At 42.0% G+C, this 20,570-nt stretch overlaps 1 long non-coding RNA gene across 2 annotated transcripts in view; it reads right to left on the bottom strand.

Moving 5' to 3' along the window:
- The window catches only part of LOC308458357, a 489,707-nt gene that overhangs the window by 65,155 nt on the left and 403,982 nt on the right, over positions 1–20,570 (bottom strand). The gene's annotated exons all lie outside the window — the stretch shown is intronic.

Here is a 20,570-nt window from a genome sequence, read left to right as displayed (position 1 = left end):
TTGCATATGCTAAAATGTTGATCTGAAATTCCAGAAGGTAAAAGAGATTGGATAAAGTTTAATCTGTTAAACTAAAACATCAGAAGCACTGAATTAATTAGATCATGTTAGCACTGGTGATGTGCATCAGACTGAACAGACACATTTAAAAAGAAAGAGGGCATAAAAGTAGGTTTGTTGGATTCCTCCCTATAAATCAACAAATGCAATGGATGGGGAAAGCAAGATGCCTGTGTTTTACAGCAGGAAACCTTTTACTAAAAGAAGGAATAAGGTGAGGAAGCATCTGACACTGCTCTGGTCTGGTGCTCACTTCAGCTCTTCAATAAACACACAGGACGTTGCTGGCTGTACGTCTGAATAAATAAAGTATACTATTCATTGTATTAAATTGTAGATTTCAACAGAAGTAGCTCATAAAATTCACTTCAGCTCTTCTGCTGTGGGACCCTGTACTGGTGAATGAATGAACATTATCATCATCTGTTGGGTGTATACAAAACTGAGTAGTGGTCTTATTTTAGTTCTTAGTCAACAGGTGCCCACGCAGCACAAAAAAATCCAAAGCAATACTAATTAGTACCCTTACTATTGTAAGAAAAAAAGAGCCCAAATTGTGAACTGGGATTAATTAATAAACTCTCCTTTTTATCTTCTACATTGATAATGTGCAGTGTTCATTAGGACACTGATATGGCCATAGGAACTGCCGAGTAATGAAATTAGCTAACAAGGTAGGGCCAACATTTGAAGTCCCTAGCTAGAATTTCCAGAATTATTAAAAAATAGAGATAACCGTTTACAATACTGCATAAGAACAGTAGCAAGCCAGCATAGAGAATTTGATTCTCCAACCTTTTTACATGGATGAGTGCCTCAGTATAGGGAAATACAAAAAGGCACAGTCACTATTGTAGCTTTTATCATTCTTATCTGTGCCAAGTGTATCTTGACCACTAGAAGGTATACTGGGTAGTCCTATACAGCAATGCTATCTTGCCTACAGCAATGCTAAATGTAGTTAAAATGATCAGCACCTGACATTGCCCAGAAACTGAGAAAGGTCTGAAAATTTAAAGCAAATTTATCGGATGGCTCTGGTACTCCTCTCTGTTTACCGGTATAAACTCTTGATGCATTCCAATTCAAGTGATAGCTTAACTGGCTCAAGAGGACATGATAACCTGCTTTCAGACAAGTCTTTAAACATATGTCAATAGAGATCAGAGCTGCAAAGCAGAAAGCATGTGTGGGAGTGGATCACAGCAATGTTTAGCTTAAGAGCCCCTCACAGTGTGGTCTATCCTTCCAGTGTACAGCCCTAATCTGCAGATGCCAATGAGAATTTGCCAAGGAACTTCAAAAGAGTTGGCATTTCAGGCACAGGCAGACAGCATGACCTGCTGCAACACCCGACTTTTTGGTCAGTGTGTGTGTTTGTGTTTTCACTTCCCTCTCTAAACTTATTACAGGACACACATATCCTTGATGTAGAAATATACGGTAATAATTTCAGTTTTTCACCGATTCTTCTTTATTTTGTTGTTGCAATAATGACAATGCCTCTGTGAATGTACAGAGCATTTTCCCCTCAGCACTGTTATTTTATTCTTATTCATATACTGTTATGACTGTGCCTGTGGCTTTATGGAATACAAACGAAAAGGGAGGTCTCTGCCCTGGGGTGTTTACAATCCAGAATTCGACATAGTAGAGGCAAGAGAGACAAGGGAGCAGCCATATGAGGGTTGTGGGAGAAATTCAAATCAGTTTGCATTTAAAGACAAATCTAACTAATTCCATTCCAAAAATGAAAGCTCCTTTCAGATTGATTACACTGGGCAACAATTTTTTACTTTTTGAATGTTGTCTAGATTTCTACAATTGATTTAGGGTATTTTTGCACTGCTGAATCAGGAAATGGCATCCGTTTCTCTCCATCAGGTCAGGTTTTTGTGCTATGTTGATTTGAAAAAAATCAGATCTTGTGACAAAATTGATTACATTTTTGTGGCATTATCAGCTGTTTTTTGTCAACACATATCATCCTAAATATGTTTTTAAGAGAAAAAAATGTTTTCCCAACAACATATATTGATTACCTGATAGAAACATCGATTACTGTAAACTGAATGGTGGGCATTGATAAAGGTAAGTACACGTAAATTACATGTTGCTTCACCATTTTTCAAACTGCAGGGCTTGAACTTCCGTTTCTTGGAACTCCTGGAATGCTCAGCGGCAGGGAGGTCTCTCTTCAGAGTCCAACAGTAGTCAGCCATCATGACTGCGTCCCAGCGACCCTGATACCTGGTCTCCATCTCTTTCATGTCCTGATGGAATCTCTCCCCCTGCTCGTCACTCATTGAACCCAGGTTCTCAGGAAACCGGTCCATATGTGAAAATAGGTAGTGCATCTTGATGCTCATGTTGCAGCCCAGGTTTCTGAAAGCAGTCAGCATGTTGCGTAGTTTCTGGCCTTATTGTTGCCCAAAAAGTTCTTCATTACCAGAACAAATGCCTTCCACGCTTCCAGTTCCACTTCGTTCATTGAGTTTCCGAACTCTGGATCTCTGATGAGCTGATGGATCTGAGGACCGTCAAAGATGCCAGCTTTCAACTTCTCCATGGTCAATCCTGGAAAAGCCTGGCACAAGTAAGTGAAGCAGTCAACATCCTTGTCCAGAGCCTTGGTGAACTGCTTGATTAAGCCAAGCTTGATGTGCAGTGGTGGGAAGAGTATTCTGTCTCTGTCCACCAGAGGGTCGTTGATGATGTTCCTTTCTTTGCAAGGCACCAATTCCTCCCTCACAGGCCAGTCCTTCTTTGTGTAATGCTGAGCACGGTCCCTACTATCCCACATGCACAGAAAACATGGGTACTTGGTGAAGCCAGACTGTTGTCCCAACAAAAAGTTCACCATCTTCAGGTCAACACAAATAAACCACTTATGCTGATCATAACCAATTTTCTCCAGCACATACTTCACCACTTCATAGTTCTCCTTCAGTGTAGTCGAGTGAGCCAGGGGTATAGAGGCAAACTGGTTGCCGTTGTGTAGCAGAACACATTCCAGTGATCGCTTGCTGCTGTCAATGAACAGTCTCCAATCTTTGGGTTCGTACTGTGGCACTCCAAACTTGAGCAGAAGCTGTGCAATATCTGCACAGTACACCAAGTCCTTCTCTTCCGAGAAAAAACGGAGGTACTCTTGATGCCTGTTGCGGAAGAAGCTGATGCGAGCACTGTCAGAGAGGAAGTTTTTTTCCTTCAATCTGGATGCCAACAGTTCGGCAGAGTCCTTTGACAAGCTGAGGTCGTGAACTAGATCATTCAACTCCTTTTGGGAAAATGGATGTGGAGCAACATCTTCAAGAACCACTTCTTCTTCATGTCCTTCAACACTGGAGGCATCTTCGTCACTAATGTCAGGAAGTTCTCCGAAGATAGGCACTGGAATTTCATCACAATGAGCTACAGGACGACGTGCTGATTGAAGATCAGGATACTTGAGGCTGCTCCGGTTCTTTCTGTTGATCCCAGTCACATCAACAGCGCAAAAGTAGCAGTCAGTGACATGGTTTGTCGGCTCCTTCCAAACCATGGGAATTCCAAAGTTCAGACTCCTCTTGCCATTGGTCCACCCATAAGTCATAAGTTGGCGCATGCGCGGGTGGAGTTTCCTATACACTTTGTGGGGCGGCTGCCCCATTAACTTAGTTTTGATCCCCCAACTTTATGCTTTGCCGCACCAATTTATGGAAGATTTCGAGGTTTTATGACTTCAAACTGATCCCTTTTCGACATAATCACCTAGAACTATCGGACCTGAATACTTCTTGTCATTAAAATAATCATTTCCAATCAAAAAATTATTCAACATGGCATTTTACCCCCACCAACCTCTTCTAAAATGCTCCACACAAGCGTATATGTGAACAAAAACGTAAAAAAAGACATGTGGCCATAGCTCAAAAACTTGACATGATTGAGCAAAACCAATGTGATTTTTGGATTCAGCGCATCAGATTCGTCCTAAATCAACTGAAAAAACGCAGACAACAAATTTGTTGTTGACCAGTGTTATGCATAACCCCACACTGTAGTATTGATGAGACAGATTGGCAGTGGCTCTCCCAGTCCTACCTGGAGATGTCCCAGATTGATACTGGGACCTTTTGCATGCAAGGCAGATGATCTACCACAGACCTATGGCCATTCACACATGCTCAATAACGTTAGTGGGTATATACCAAGATCACAATCACCACTTCCTTTTTCATTCATCTGGGCCATGTGCAGGGATGAAAAGTGGTGGACGACCTAATCAAGAGGACGGTTTTCCAATGCATATTAAGTAACCACACCCAGGCTCAGATTTGAAGTCAGGCATAGGTCAGCAATGAAACAATAAATCACCCGAGGCCAGTGAAGGAAAGAAACCGCACTGTGGCCTAGTGGTCTCAGCTACTCTTTCCAGGAGTTTTTGCCCCAATAAAGCAGTTGCAAGGACTAAAGGTCCCGCCTTCTCTCTGCTCTCTAAGGCTCCTCCCCTGATTCCTTTCCCAATAACCTAAGGTTTCGCCTTCTTGCCTCTCGTTTTTCTGCCCTCTTCATTTCTTTGCCTGTTCTGGGAGACAGGGAGAGGGGAGCTGGTTGCAGCAGGAAGGGAAGACTTCCTGTCCTCTTCCGCAGACTGCCTACACTCAGCCTTGGAGTCTGTACTGCTCTCTGCCATAGCCTCTTCCTGCTCACTAAACCCTGTTGCCTTGTCTGCTCCCAACACCTCCTCCTCCCATTCTGCTCCTTCTCCCTCTTACTGCTCATCATTGTCCCACCACCAATCCCCTGAATCTGAGCCTGTTTCCCCAGAGGTTTCCTAGGGGCTTTTCCGGCTAGTGTCTCCCACCACTCCTCTCCATCCAGCCAGTCCATTACATCCATGCTTGTGGGCAACAAGATCTAGATTGAAAGCAGCAGGTTGAGGGAAAGCATGAATGATCCAGACTGAGAAAAACCTACAAACAGGTTAGTGTGTACTCAGTCTTGCAATGCAATTGTATTCATGTCAATTCAGAAGTAAAACCTACTGGTGTTCAGTTGGGGTTAGTCCTGAACAGGTGTGTACAGGATCACAGTTTTACCGACTTATTGGTTATCACTGAAATTGATCACAGTCCCAGACATTCAAATAAAGTAAACTTTAAACAGTCTTTTTGGCAATCTGAGTTGAGGAGCTCAGTGTACCATCTACGTAGTTTCTTTTCCCGACCGGTTGTAGAAAAACGAAATTAAGACCAGGCAACCACTTTTTAAAAATTTGAGGCTGGAAAAGAACATGTACAAAACATAAAAGGCACACACTGGAGCATTTAGTGACAATGAAAAATATGGAAAATACTGCTTTTGAATTGGAGAGTCCTTTTCAGAAATGATTTACCAAGTCGCTTAAAGAGTATAAAGCTGGCAATCTGAGCTGCAAAATGATGATGACTGCTCTAATTACAGAAATAAAATAAAATTGCATGCCATAGTTTGTATATTTTTGGAACTCATTTAGGCATCTTATAATACGTGAGTCTGACATACTTGCAAATACATAAAACTCACTTATGGGAAGGATATTGCACCATTCTCTGTTGTTACTCTCATCACATTTCCCCCCTTAATCCTGTTCTTTGATATTTTTTTTAATCTGCTGAACACTAATTATTTAACCTTACCTCCTACCAACTTTCTTGCTTTATTTGGGGGTTTCTTAAGGGCTATAATGAGCTGTCCCTACACAAACAGGCCAAATTAGTGGATAATTACTGCTGGGCCTGTGAATGCTCTCACTCCCCTTTTCTTACAGTTTCACAACATTACCAGAATGGTCTGTCACCTCCCTACCAATTAGGCACAATTACTACTTTATAACATTAGTGGTGGCGGGCTTATTATGTTGGAGGATATGTTAAAGTATGGAGGAGGTATAAAGGTTGGGTGAGTGGGCAGTGAATTGAGGCCAGAGGAGGTCATTTTGGCACTGGGAACTTGTACGCTATATTCATTGTGCTATTATCCAGGATCACAGCTGCACCAACCTCGGCTGTGGTGAGCGACAAGCGAGTGAGAGCTCTTGAACATCAGCATTTCATTCTTAAGTAAGCAAAGCTGCTCTCAGATCTGCAGAGTTTAGCTTATTCAGGTGGCAGGGTTTGCACTTCACGTGGATTATTGTTCTTTAAAGATGTCTTTTGACAGACAGAGAAGGGGCCAATTTATCAAGGTGACGTATATCAAGAATGTCACAGAGAAAGGGAGGGAAGAATGGCCTGAAAGAGCAAAACAACATTCCCTTCCAATCTATATACAAATGGGAGTTCAAGGCAAAATAAATCAGAGTAATGCTCTGAAGGTCTTTAAACCCTCCTTTGCTCTTTGTCCAATTAACATCTGCTCACTTTATCAAGGCAGAACAGGTAGGGAAAGGCTCTCAGACCTGTACAGTCCGTTAGCTTTTAAATGGGGAAAGGATATTTCTAAAATCTTTAAGGCCGAGAGGAGATAGCACACCACTAGGCTACAGTTAGAAGTTTCCTCAAACAGAAGGCCTGCAGCGCCTAAGCCGCAGATTCTTCTGTTATCTGCTTGAAGAAATTCCATTTCACTCGTTCTCTAGTAGTGCTCCCCATCCCAGAGCCAAAGTTTCCCATGGCAACATTTCCATATTCTGACAAACACTGTATTGAGAGTGTTGGGCAAAAGAGAGATAGGGAAATTCAATTTGTATATAAGACCCATCATCACATTGGAATTTAGAATGGTTCGTATCTTCCTAACACCGAGTGATACTTGTGGCCACAGGGCACTTTATCTTTTCAAAACAGGTCATGTGGTTATTCCATGTTCTGCTTTTGCAACAGCTCGAGGTGATTTTGCACACTTGTGTACAGAAGTGGAAGTATTTGTAAATAACTAAAAAATATTGAGAGTTGCCCGTTTCCCCCATCTTTAAACTGAGTACAGTGACAAAAGCAACTCAATGCAATGTAGCTGCCTTTCCAAGCATGCTGTTGGACTACGGACTGCAACTCCCATCATCCCTGACCACTGACTGAGCATGCTGGGGCTGATGGGAGCTAGGAGTGCAAAACATCTGAAAGTCTCCAGGTTGGGGAAGGCTGAAATTTAGCCTCAGAAATACACACACACACTCCTTGGATTAAAACCCTGATCACATATTCATAGTGCAATCCTATATAGGTTGCTCAGAGGCAAGGCACACTGGATTCAGTGGGACTTACTTCCACTAACAACATCTTAAAAAGCAGAGCCATCACCTTGCCGACAAAGTCCATATAGTTAAAACTATGGTTTTCCCAGTAGTGATGTATGGAAGTGAGAGCTGGACCATAAAGAAGGCTGATTGCTGAAGACTTGATGCTTTTGAATTATGGTGCTGGGGGAGACTCTTGAGAGTCCCATGGACTGCAAGAAGATCAAACCTATCCATTCTGAAGGAAATCAGCCCTGAGTGCTCACTGGGGGACAGATCCTGAAGCTGAGGTTCCAATACTCTGGCCACCTCATGAGAAGAGAAGACTCCCTGGAAAAGACCCTGATGTTGGGAAAGATGGAGGGCACAAGGAGAAGGGGACGACAGAGGACGAGATGGTTGGACAGTGTTCTCAAAGCTACGAACACGAGTTTGACCAAACTGTGGGAGGCAGTGGAAGACAGGAGTGCCTGGCGTGCTCTGGTCCATGGGGTCACGAAGAGTCGGACATGACTAAACAACAACAACAACACTTTCACTAAGTGGATATAGGGATTCAACCTCGCTGAACATTTGGGGGCAAGGCTGCATGCAATGTCTCCCCTCTTGACCTCCACAAATTCAACTAAAGTCTGGAAGAGAGCTACACGGGCCAGATCCTGCTTTACCAGGGATCCCAACTGACACAGCATTACCTGCATACAATGGTACACATGCCTGCTCTATGCAGACATTCAGTTGAACAGCTGGAGGTGAGGGGTGAATTCATGTTTACTGAATGCGTGATTTTCATATGAATACTGCTTGAATGCAAAGTGGTCCTCTAAGTGCCCATATTGCTGCAAACCACAGAACCATTGATGACACACAAAGAAATCTGTGCATGGAAAGGTCTGTAGCTGAATGGATATTATTGAATCATGAAGAAAGATTTATTTCCGATCCAATGTGTGTTGGAATATCCCTTCTTCAGGAGCACGTTTTGATAGCAGTTCTCATCAAGTGCATAGGGGTTTGTGCATTTGATGAGAATTACTATTCAAAATGTGCCCCTGAAGAAGGATTATTCCAAAATGCACCAGCCCTGGAATAAATCTCTCTACCAACACCTGGAGTTTCTTCCTCTCTTTTTTCCTGTCAGTGGTGCCTTCCCAGATTTGTGGTCATTTTTCCTGTTTAATCATGTGCCACTTACACCAGTTTAGGGAAATGATAATTGTTTTTCTTATGGAAGGTGGAGCATGTGTGGTTGTATTAAATTTCAGGTGGACAGACGACACATTGTCTTGCGACTGCCTGGAATAGGGCTTTAGCATGGCTGCACCTGCCATATGGAACACTCTTCCCTCTGAGATAAATAAGGCATGGACCAAATATCTTATGTTTTTGGCATATGCTAAAGTTGTTGCTCACACATTCTACTGCATCTTACTGATCCCTATGACATTTGAACTATATTTCAGGTTCTTGTGATGATATACAAAGCCCTGAACAACTTGGGTCCAAGATAGCCTAAGGGCTGCCTGAGTTCCTACACCTGAGCTTTTTTTGGGGGGGGGGGGAGGAGCAAAGTTGTTGAGCTTTTTGGGCCAAAACACTCTTTAAAAAAGTCATTTTTGAGCTATTTTAATGGGGAAATGGCACTGCTAACATAGGCTGCCATACATTCGAGTTTTACCAGACATTTTCCTGATTTCTGCCCAGACACTGCTGATGACTGAAGGTCAGCGGTTCAAATCCCCACAACGGGATGAGCTCTCGTTGCTCTGTCCCAGCTCCTGCCAACCTAGTAATTCGAAAGCATACCAGTGCAAGTAGATAAATAGGTACTGCTGCTGTGGGAAGGTAAGTGGCATTTTTGTGCGCTCTGGCTTCCATCATGGTGTTCTGTTGCACCAGAAGCGGTTCAGTCATTAATGTCATTAAGAACATCTAACTGTACATTATACACAGTATAATTTAAATACTATTTATATACAGTAGATATATATAGTAATATAGTAATAAAACCTTTATTGCATTAGCATACAGCCATAGCAAAATAAGACAAAAATACTAGAGACAAGCAACCAAACAAAATTCAAAGCGATATTACTGGCGTAATGACATTTAAATTACCCTAAGACAATAATGTAAAGATTTAGTTGCCAGCGCCAAGAATCTAAAGTGCGGATGTATATAAAACATAAAATGGCCCCAAAATAGGCTCGGCACATTGGGTTGAAAAAGTAATAAAAAGAATTAAAACAGGTCCAGGTCTAGGACTCACTACCCAGTCAGAGTAGCCCTGAGTTTCAGAGCCTGCACTATAAAGATTGCCACCCCACGTGAAATTTGGGGATTTGCGTCCACAAGAAGCGATTTCAAACAGTCTTCCTTAGATGTAATGGTGGACGGGATCAAGAGGAGGAGCTTAGGTCTTATTGGCTCATAAATAGGGCAGTAGAAAAAGAAATGTATGAAGTCCTCTACTTCATTCATTGTGCATGGACATAAACGCTGAGTAATAGGGGTCTTAGAGTAAATCCCCTGCAGGAAGGCCGTGGGTATAGAATGGAAACGGGCCATAGTAAACGCTCTTCTCAAATTGGGCTCCGTCAGGTCTATCAAGTAGTTGGCAAGTGATCTTACCACTTTCACTTTAGGGAGCCACATGGAGAGGCGAGCTGTAGTGGACTGTGCCCGGTCCATGGCCTCGTCTCTTGTAAGAATCCAGGCCCGGATTTTATGTTGGTCCCAAGATGACAGCGTGTCGAGATCTGGGAGGGAGTAGCGTGCAGTAATAGTCTCCATGGCCTTGGACCATTTGTTGGTATGAGAACAAGTTAAAAAGGCTTGCCTAGCTAGTAGGGAACCTGGGGCATTGATTAATTTACAATAAAAACTAATGATTCTAATGTGGGCTCTCGCAACAATGGAGGGGAGGCCCAGTTCTGTTCTTAACTGTGCAGCAACTGAGCCCTTGGGGAGGCCCAGTATCTTTCGTGCAAAAGAGTTTTGCAGAATCTCCAGCCGTTGTAGTGTTTTTAAATTCCACCCCCAGATTTCAACCCCATACAGTAACATCGGGAGGACTTTGCTGATAAATGCTTTTCTGATTGGTGGAACCAACTGGCCGCCTTTTGCATAGAAGAATTTCTCCAAAGCTTTGATGGTTCTACGGGCAGCCAGGATGGTCATATTTAGGTGAGCTGACCAGCTAAGCCCATGCTGAAAAGTGATACCCAAATACTTGAATGCTGAACAATATTCAATAGAGTGGCCCTCAAAATTCCAGAAAGGCTTCCGAGTTTTCATGCCAAAAGTAAGAATTTTGGTTTTGGCGAAATTGATTTTGAGGGAGTTGGTGTCACAATATGTCATGAGCCCTCTGAGCATGTTGTTTAAGCCCTGCTTGGTTAAAGACAGTATCACCATGTCGTCCGCATAGAGTAATATGGGGATCTTGAGCTGTTGTAAAGAGGGGGCAGATTGATTTAGGGCCTTCATGGTTGTAACGATGTCATTGATGTAGAAATTGAATAGAAAAGGGGCCAAGAGGCAGCCCTGTTTGACCCCTTTATTCAGAGGGAAAGGATCAGATAGAGCTCCCAGAGGGCCGAATTTTACTCTGGCCGATATGTCATTATGAATTTCCATAAGAAGGTGGAGGAGTCTCTTATCTATGTTAGTGTAACTAAGCTTCTGCCATAGCCTATCTCTGGGGATGGAGTCAAAGGCAGAGGTCAGGTCCACAAAAGCCGCGTGTAGTTTGCAGTTGCGGTTCAGTCATGCTGGCCACATGACCCGGAAAGCTGTCTGTGGACAAACTCCAGCTCCCTCGGCCTGAAAGTGAGATGAGTGCTGAACCCCATATTTGCCTTTGACTGGACTTAACCATCCAGGGGTCCTTTACCTTACCTTTATCTTTAATTTCATCCTTACGACTAGGAATAAATAAATTGGAGCCTCTTTCCACTTACTCACTCAGGCCACTTTTGGTGCCGGAAACAAATAGTGCAGTAGGTAACTGTTGATGCTGTTGTAGCAGAAGGCAGGCATCACTGGTGATGCTCTACTCTTATGGGTTCAACATCCAATGCCAGAGCACAATACCGTAAGTTGTGATACTGAATCAGGGGAGCAGAATTCTGGTCAATTCTAAGATGCTCAAGCAGTACAGCAAGAGATAGGGAATAAAGGTGTATGCTTGGTTCAGATCAGCATTTGACTCAATATTCAAGTGAAATATAGTTTATAGGAATACAGTATTATAAGACATTTATTTTTTGCTTCATGTCTTCAGTGCACTGAAGTCAGAGATAGCAAAAAATAACTTAAGTCATTTTGTTGAAGTTAGACCCAAAGGAACTGTATGATTATCCACTTTAAATTAAACCTGAGATCCTTTCCTGCAGCTTTTTTTAAAGAAGAAATTTGACAGGTTTCCTTACTCCATCCACAGACACAAGGGATAAGCACACACTCCCTACTCAAAAATAAAAATATGTAAAGTCCTCCTCACACAGGCATTCAGCTTCACATTAGGAGCTGGCAATTGCTCTAATGCAAATGCACGAGCTGTAATAAGCTTCCACTTCCCAAGATGTATTCGTATAATACAACTTTTATCGGGTTGAATAAACCTGCTTTACATTTCAGGCATCACAATTACAAACATCACTTTTTAAAAGAAATATTATAGAGATCACTACTTACTAAGAAAAGCAATTCAAACAGGGAGTGCTCAGTGTTGCTTTAAGCATCCATATCTTATGGCTGTGCAAGACCCTCCCTGCTTTGCCTCAGGGTCCTTTCTGGCACTTCAGATTTGGCCTCCGTTGAGTTGGGATAATTTCAGAAGGGCCTCACCTCAGATCCTGAATATGAGGCTGTATTCAGAAAACCACTTGCTGACTTGCATTTGGAAGCCAAAACAGCCATAACTTTCTGGCTTCTTCATATAAGCGCATGAAATCTGCACCTACATAGTTTTTGTTTTGTTTTGTTTTTTGAAAGAATGGGTTTCCCCTCCCCAAACAGCCATACCATTTTATTTTATTTTTGCTAAAATGACAATGCAAACATACCTAATAAAAACAAAACAAAACACTCTAGCCCCTCACCAACAGAAGTTGGTGGCCATCCTGAATTTTGGAAGTAGCAGAATCAAGCCTGATGTTAACAAACACAATCCCTTAATTTCTTTAAGGCAACTAAAATAGCTGATATTTTTGGATGTGCCTCCATCACAATACAAACTAATTTCCCTGTTCAAGTAACTTCAGCACATGGCTGTCACATGGAAGATGGAGCAAGCTCATGTTTTCCTGCTCTGGAGACTAGGACCCAAACCAATGGCTTCAAGTTACACAAAAGGAGATTCAGACTAAACATCAGGAAGAACTTTCTGATGGTAAGAGCTGTTCAAATGTGGGATGGCCTCCATTGGAATGTGCTGGACTCTCCTTCCTTGGAGGTTTTTAAACAGAGGTATGCTGACCATCTGTCATGCATGCTTTCATTGAGATTCCTGAAAGGGATTTGGACTAAGTAGCCCTCAAGGTTCCTTCCAACTCTACAATTCTACGTTTCTATGATTCTGTGAAGAGTTATAGGAGACCCCCCCTCCTTCCATTCAACCCAACCCAAGTGGGATTGACACTTTCCCAGAGTTTGAGCAATCAAAAAACCCTCAAATAATTTTTTGAATGTTGGATCTGAACGCTCTGCAGTGCTCCTGTAGCAGAATCAAGATGGCTATGCTGGGATGGAGCTGATAGGAGTTGAACAACATCTGACAGCCACCACGTTGGCTACCCTTGTTCTAGAAAACAGTGAGTAAATAAAATACATGTGGCTCAAAGGGTCATTTTAGATTCTCACCACCCTTCTGGTGCCACCATTGCAGTGATTCAGAAGAGGATGAAAGAAGGAGGAGATAATTTTGCCCCTGGCTGGCTGCATTTATGTTTTGTCCAGAGCTGAAAAATTGGATAGTAAGAGAAAATGAATAATGGTGTGGGGATGGGGTGGAAATGAAGAGAAATTTGTTTTTTCCCCCTTTAAAAAAACACTATCTGAGGAATCAATCACTTCCACATTGTTTCCTAATCTTTTACTTATGGTTCACATCTTTTACAATATGGTTCACAGGGGGAAAAGGAAGGGAAAAACCTTTTGTATTAAAAATGTCTTCCATGGGCCGCCCTATTGTTTGCTGATAAGCCAGCCAAGTCAAAGATTTAATTCCATTGTCAAGAGTGTTATTCTGCTGATAGAACCAGGAATGCCCTCCCATACAAAACCCCTTTAATAACTTTTCCTGAAGGCATATGGCACCAGCACTGTTCTAGAAGTACACAAAGTACCATTTATCAAATATGCCATGAGTTTCAGAAGGAGTCCCACATTACGATCACATTAGAAAAATAGGTTAAGAAAGTTTTTCTCCCTTTGCAGATCAGTCTTTCTGATCCAGTGTTTCTGTTTACTGCTCAATTTTGGTACTTTCCTCTGATATAATTAGATACAAAGCCCTTTGGGGGTCAAAGACCTTGTCTTTTTGTTCATGACATTCTGCTCCACATTCTGAACACCGATGGGGCTTATTAATAAAAAGAAACAATATGATGTGATTGGAGTCACTGGTTGCTATTTAGGCATTCAAGTGGTACAACTTCTCAGCACAGAATCATAAAATTGAAGAGTTGGAAGGGATCCCAAGGGCAATCTAGTCCAACCCTCTGCAATTCAGGAATCTCAACTAAAGCATCTGTGACAGATGGCCATCCAACCTCTGCTTAAAAATCTACAGGGAAGGAGAGTCCACACCCTCCCAAGGGAGTCCATTCCAGCATTGATCAGCTCTTACTGACAGAAAGTTATTCCTGGTGTTTAGACAGAATCTCATTTTTTGTAATTTGAATCCATTGGTTTGGGCCCTACTTTCTGTAGCTCCATCTTCCATGTGACAAGCTGTAGGTACTTCAAGGTGGCTATCCTATCTCCGTTCTCTCTTCTCTTTTCCAGACTAAACATATCCAACTCCTCAACTGTAGCTTATGGGTTGGTTGGTTGGTTGGTTGGTTGGTTAGTTGGTTGGTTTATTACAATTATATTCCACCATTCCTCCAAGGAGCTCAAGATTCTCTATCCTTCCCATTTTGTCCTCATCAGAAGACATCACCAAAGGTTTATCTAGTCCAGCATTCACGGTCAGATGGGAGGCCTCTCATAGTACTCTCCCTACTTTCAGTTCTGAACAACTGGTATCCAGAGACATATTGGCTTCAACAGTGGAGACAGAACATAACCATTATGGCTAGTAACAAATGGTAGCCCTCTCCTCCATGAATTTGTCTAATCCTCTTTTAAAGCCATCCAAGTTGCTGACAATCACAACTTCTCCTGGAAGTGAATTCCATAGCTGAACTATGTGCTATGTGAGGAAGTATTTTATTTTCTCTGCAGCTGGCAGCTTCCCCTCCTTGTGTTGGCTTCCCACACAATTTAGAAGTCTGATTATGCCAGGTCCAGCTCTGTCCGGGCCTGGTACCTGGGGTTTCTGTGGAGGAGGAGCAGGACCCACAGAAGATTTCTGCCCTACCAATGACTCTGAGAATCCATTGGATCCAGGCATCCTAGGCCCTGGACCAGAAGCCTCAATACCAATTGCCTGGGTTCCTGGCTGGTTCTCAAAGTCCTTCATGTTACCCCCAGGGCCACTGGAATGGATGACACGGTGAGCCAGGTAGAAGCTTCAGGGCTGCCAGCAAAGTGCTCAGCTACTTGGGAGGCAGGGGGAGACTGAAGAGGCACCTGCCTGGATCCAACACCTGCCTACCAGCTAGAAAGGGCTGGGGCCTCCAGCTCCTACATAAGCTCTTGGTCTGAGCTGCTTAACTGCTGAAACTCAAAGCAAAGCAACACCTCACTGAACCAGATAAATAGACAGCAGGCATCCAAAGCTTGGAGAGCTTAAAAACGTAGGAAGCTGCCTTATTCCAAGTCAAGCCATCAGCCTATCAAGCTTATTATTGTCTACACTGACTGGCAGCGACTGTCCCAAGATTTCAGGCAGAACTCTTTCCAAGACACCCACGTCTGAATCAGGGACCTTCGGCATGCAGCTTATACTACTGAGCTACACACCCTCCCAAAAACAACTTTGGCATGCTCTTCCTGCAGACATTCAATCTGCAATGCATGGAGGGCAGTGATGATGGACAAGAGGGCATGACCCAATGAGCATTTCCCTGTTCTCACTCTTATGTGATTTGGGGCAGACAGGTTGAGTGGGGTTTTTGTGTTCATCATTTACTCCAAAACTCATTTTCTCCCAGAAGTTCATAAATATTTTTCCATTTGTGATTTAAGTCAATACATTTTTTTAAAAAATAAATAAATGATTGTACAAGCTCTACTTTAGTTATTACACATCTTAAAACCCTTCCTTGGAATTCAGGTTTATCATTAAGGTGGCTGGAATGTGGCTTAAAATGTTCCCTCTTCCACATCATTATTCATTGTTACAGTTTTTTCCAGGTCTGCTTTAAATTCTGCCCCATCTCTGCTCCATTTCCAACAATCCCTTCTAAGTAGAGCCACTTATCCAATAATAATCAAATCCAAGACAAATGCACCAACCTAGGATGTTCAAGAGGGTGTAAATTTAGGCAAAACAAACTTGGCTATATTTAGAAAAAACAGATGGGTACCCCATTGTATGCAACATATGATGCCGTAGCAAACAATTCTCAGATAATGCCAGCAACATGGTGATTTCATTGTACGAAATGAACTCCATATTTACTTATCATTGTGTGTCTTGCTTAATTCAATATCACCAAAAAAGAAGAAGAAAACAGAAAACCCCTCAGTTGATGCCTTGCTAGATCTGGCATTCAACACTTCCTTGCAATCATGAATTTACTAAAGCACATATGTTTTCACACATATCTCCAACAGCAGAGCCAACCCTTTTAGTAATTACCGGACATTTTTGTCACTGGTTGTGCTGGGCAATGTAAAATGCACTTTGGAAGTCTTTCACATACCCAGAACATTATCAGCATTTATTTTTTTTGTGCCCTTCGTACTTCTTTCTGATCCCAGCTTCCCAAAAGGATATTTACAACCCCCTGCTGCTGTAGTCAGGGCCTCACACTCTTAGGGACAAACTAAACTCAATACCATTCTATAGTTGTTGTGTTTAAAATGGAGACAGAAGGCAGGAGAACTTGACTCTGCATAAGACCTAGATGGGGGAGTGAGAGGGATTAAACCCTTCAATTTGCATCAGGAGCAGGGGTGGAGTGGGGCACACCCAGGACTGCAAAACACAACCCATTTAGGTACATGGAACATCCACATAATAAATGCACTATATAGTTAAGTGTGCTAGCATTTAACGATAGGCAAATCTGCTTTATTGGAATGCAAAAGAAATACCTTACAACATTAGGAAACTGGAAATCACTGTAGTTTCAGTAAACATTATTTAGAATTACTAAAAATAAGGAGAGGAGGAGGAGGAGGAGGAACAAGTGCTTTTCTTTCCCTGTGGGATATCTGAGAACTTCACAATACAGTGGTACCTCAGGTTAAGTACTTAATTCATTCCGGGGGTCCATTCTTAACCTGAAACTGTTCTTAACCTGAAGCACCACTTTAGCTAATGGGGCCTCCTGCTGCTGCTGCACCGCCAGAGCATGATTTCTGTTCTCATCCTGAAGCAAAGTTCTTAACCTGAGGTACTATTTCTGGGTTAGTGGAGTCTGTAACCTGAAGTGTATGTAACCCGAGGTACCACTGTACTAAAGGTATACTCACCCAATGCAACTCATATGAAGATACAATTCAGCATTTTTAAGGTAATGCAGGACAGCCCACCCATGAGTCAAAATGAGATGACCACCTCAGGTGACAAGATCCACAAGGACAGCAGGTCCGGCCTTCAAGGAATGCATTGGCCACTGCCACTGCCATGTGTTCCTTGGAGACTGAATCTCCATCTTCCTCAACAGCGCCCCCAATTTCTCCTCCATAAGAGATGCTGCTGGTCTTTTCCCACCCCTAGGGAGGAAATGGTGGAAGTTGACCTCTGATGGGTCTCCTGGGCTCTGCACCCAGCAGGACTGATTCAGAGTGAGCCCCTTTCCCCTTTCGATTTCCACTTCAACCGTTAATTTGAGGTGAGGTTAATTTGATCTCCCCCTTGTTCCTGATGTAGATATTCACTCTCCTCTTCCTCCCTGGCCAGTGGGCCAGGTGTGTGTGAAGAAGTCATTTTGTGGTGGTTCACCTCAGGTGCCAAAATGTCTTGGGCCAGCCCTGAGGTAATGCATATTTGTGGAAATAAATATTCTAGGCCTTTGGTATTAATCCAGAGTGAAATGAATCCAGGGATGGAATTTAACTCAAAAAAGTAGGCTTTGTTTCCTAAAAATGATGAGACTCCACAGTCAATCTTCCAGAATCCAGACTAGTACAGTGAACAGGCTGGGAGACTGTCATCTAGACTTACATTGTGACAAAGCTTCCCTGAAGCCCCATAGAACTTTACTTCAGTGCATAGAACTACTGACTAATTCAACTAGATGATCCAAACTGCTTTTGAGGGGGATCATGGTGACTGTGCCATAGACTGCATTAGCATGGAGTTGCAGATGCGTAAAAGCAAGTCTGGTGATCACAATGCAATAAGACGTGCTGTTGCAAGCATGTGAATCTCCACTGAGAAACTATTGTCATGTCTGTGGGGACAGAATTTATATTATGTTTTCTATGCAAATGCTGTACATCTGCATGGAAGATGCAACACTTGCACACAGGTTTTGACTGTGTGTATCAGCTCTGATAAATTTGTTTTGAAATCAAAGGATTATGAACTGGATTCTTTGTCATCTCCCTTCTGTCTGGTTACTTTAATAATAGAGACCATTAGCACTGATGAGGTGTTGCTGTTATGTAATTAGCTGGAAGTGGAATTAAAATGGAAGTTCCACAAAATGCTTAATGTGTTAGCTAGTCCCCCCTCCCCTTTCTTTCTCTAACAGGGAATTAAAAAGCATCAACCGCATCTGGAAATATTTCCTTTAGGGGAACAGTTTTTATTTTGACATTTAGGGTAGTGACAGATTCATTCATAGTTTTAATTTGATCATACTGTTCACCCCTACAATTAGCCTCTGACTTGAAATTCTCAATTGTCAGTGATGTAAACTCACCCCTTGAACTTTCTGAGAAGTTCATTGGTTCATAAAAGCAACAAGTGCTGGTATCAAATTGTAGGCTATAGTTAAGAAGTCTGAACAGCTAAATAACCAATTCTGTGACTGGAAAAAACAAAAACTGTGCAGATCATATGATCAGTTTTTCATGATCTGCAAATGTTTGTTTCTGATCGCATAATTAGGCATGTAGACACTCAGACCAAGGAGCCAATGAAATTTCCAATATGTTCAAAGAATGACTTCAGTTGTCAATGATGCAAAGAGACAGCTGATGCCATAGACTACGGCTGCAAACACACATTTTATTATAGATCCCATGGAGCTTGAGTACTTGCTTTTTCTATGCACAATCTAGATTTGTTGCATTTTTTGGGGGGAGGGGAGGTTCTTGAGAAACTGATTTCATTCTGAAAATAAAATCTCATTACAGATGCATTCTGCAACACCCTGTGGTGTGTCCGTTTGAATATAGATGACAACAGAAGCTCCCAGCAATGGCGGGGTCCAGTGTATCTGCATGCGTCCAATTGTGTTGTGGGTGGGCATATACTAAGGACTCAGCTACATGAGTAAAGAAAAAGCGTCGTAAATACATTATAACACTGTGACACCAGATGGTACTATGGCGTTCCATCTTTCAGCAACATGATTTCTCATTATGAGGTTTACAATGCTTTTTCCTGAAACTTTTTTTGATGTGTCTAGATCCAGCCTAAGATCGCAATCAACACTTCCTTGTTCATTCACCATAGGCATGTGCACAGAGGAAAATACACGGATAACCTATTCAAGTGGAAGCTTTTCAAATGCATATCAATGCATACCTTATGGATGGCAGGATCTAGAATCAATCTAGATTGAAAGCACCATGTTGAACAAGGTTCACACAGAAGCATAATATTGTTTAGTTCAACTCGCCTGTGGAAACAACTTAGAGGCTATTAAAGAAGAAAGGATAATAACAAGAAGATTGAAAGATGGGACTGGTGAACACTAAAAGCACCAGAAATATGAGATGATCGGACCCCACTGAACTCGAAGCATGGGAACCCCCAACAAAAAAATTATAATTTGGCAAAACATTTGGACTTTATGATATGTATTTGTATAATTTGGAATAATTAATGTGATTTGATTGGATTGTTAAAATGGAAAACTTAATAAAAATTATTATATATAAAAAAGAAAGCACCATGTTGAAGATGACCATGAATGTTTCTGGACTCAGAAAATGGGCATACAAATGGGTTAGTTTTCGATCCAGCTACAACACATTTAGCATCCATTTTGATTTATCTTTGGGAGCTTCTGGCTGCCAGATGGTGCTGTGGGGCAAATGTTATCACTGGCAGGTGGCCCTGCCTCTGTGTCACGGTACCAATTCATGCCTAAGACCTATTTTGCTCCTAGTTTTTTGCTCTCATATCATAAACTCACAAAGAACACTTTCCCCAAGAGTATTCTTTCTGCAGAGAGCTGAACATATGCCTTAAGAACAGCTTCTTTTCCATCAATCCTGATGTTGATGGGCCATCACACACTAACGTCCAAACATGAGATATGCGTTCGGCTTTTTATATATATAAAAAATAAGCCTTCTGAATTTCTCATTGAAAGTGTTGGCAGTCAGCCCATCATTTGAAAGTGAAGAAAACATCTTGATTTAACATCTGAGCAGGGATTTTTTTTTTTTTAATTCATTCTTTCATTCGTTCTTTTTAATCTGTAAACAATTGGACCATATGTACTGTGACGGAAACATGAAGGCTTGTGACAGAATACTATTTAAGGAACCTAGTGCTTAATTGCTTCTCTTGATTAGCTGAAAAGGAATCTACATGCCCAGTTCCGAAGCTCTGATGAAAATATATAGAGTTGTTAAAAAATGGTTCTTCAATGGAAAATTCAGGTAGGAGCAAAATGTGTGCGTGTGTGTGCTGCAATGTTCGGTCAAGTAGTTGGTTAAATACATTGATTTAAAACATTTTAATTAATTAAAAAGGAAGCTCTGACTAATCAGTCGGCAGAGTTTTTATTAGTTATAATACAAGTGCTTATGAAAATTGCAGATGCAATTGTAAGCACTCTATTAA

This window comes from Podarcis pityusensis (assembly GCF_964106645.2).
Source record: "Podarcis pityusensis genome assembly, chromosome: 11".
Classification (NCBI taxonomy): domain Eukaryota; kingdom Metazoa; phylum Chordata; class Lepidosauria; order Squamata; family Lacertidae; genus Podarcis; species Podarcis pityusensis.
This window is presented reverse-complemented; position numbering and strand designations above follow the sequence as displayed.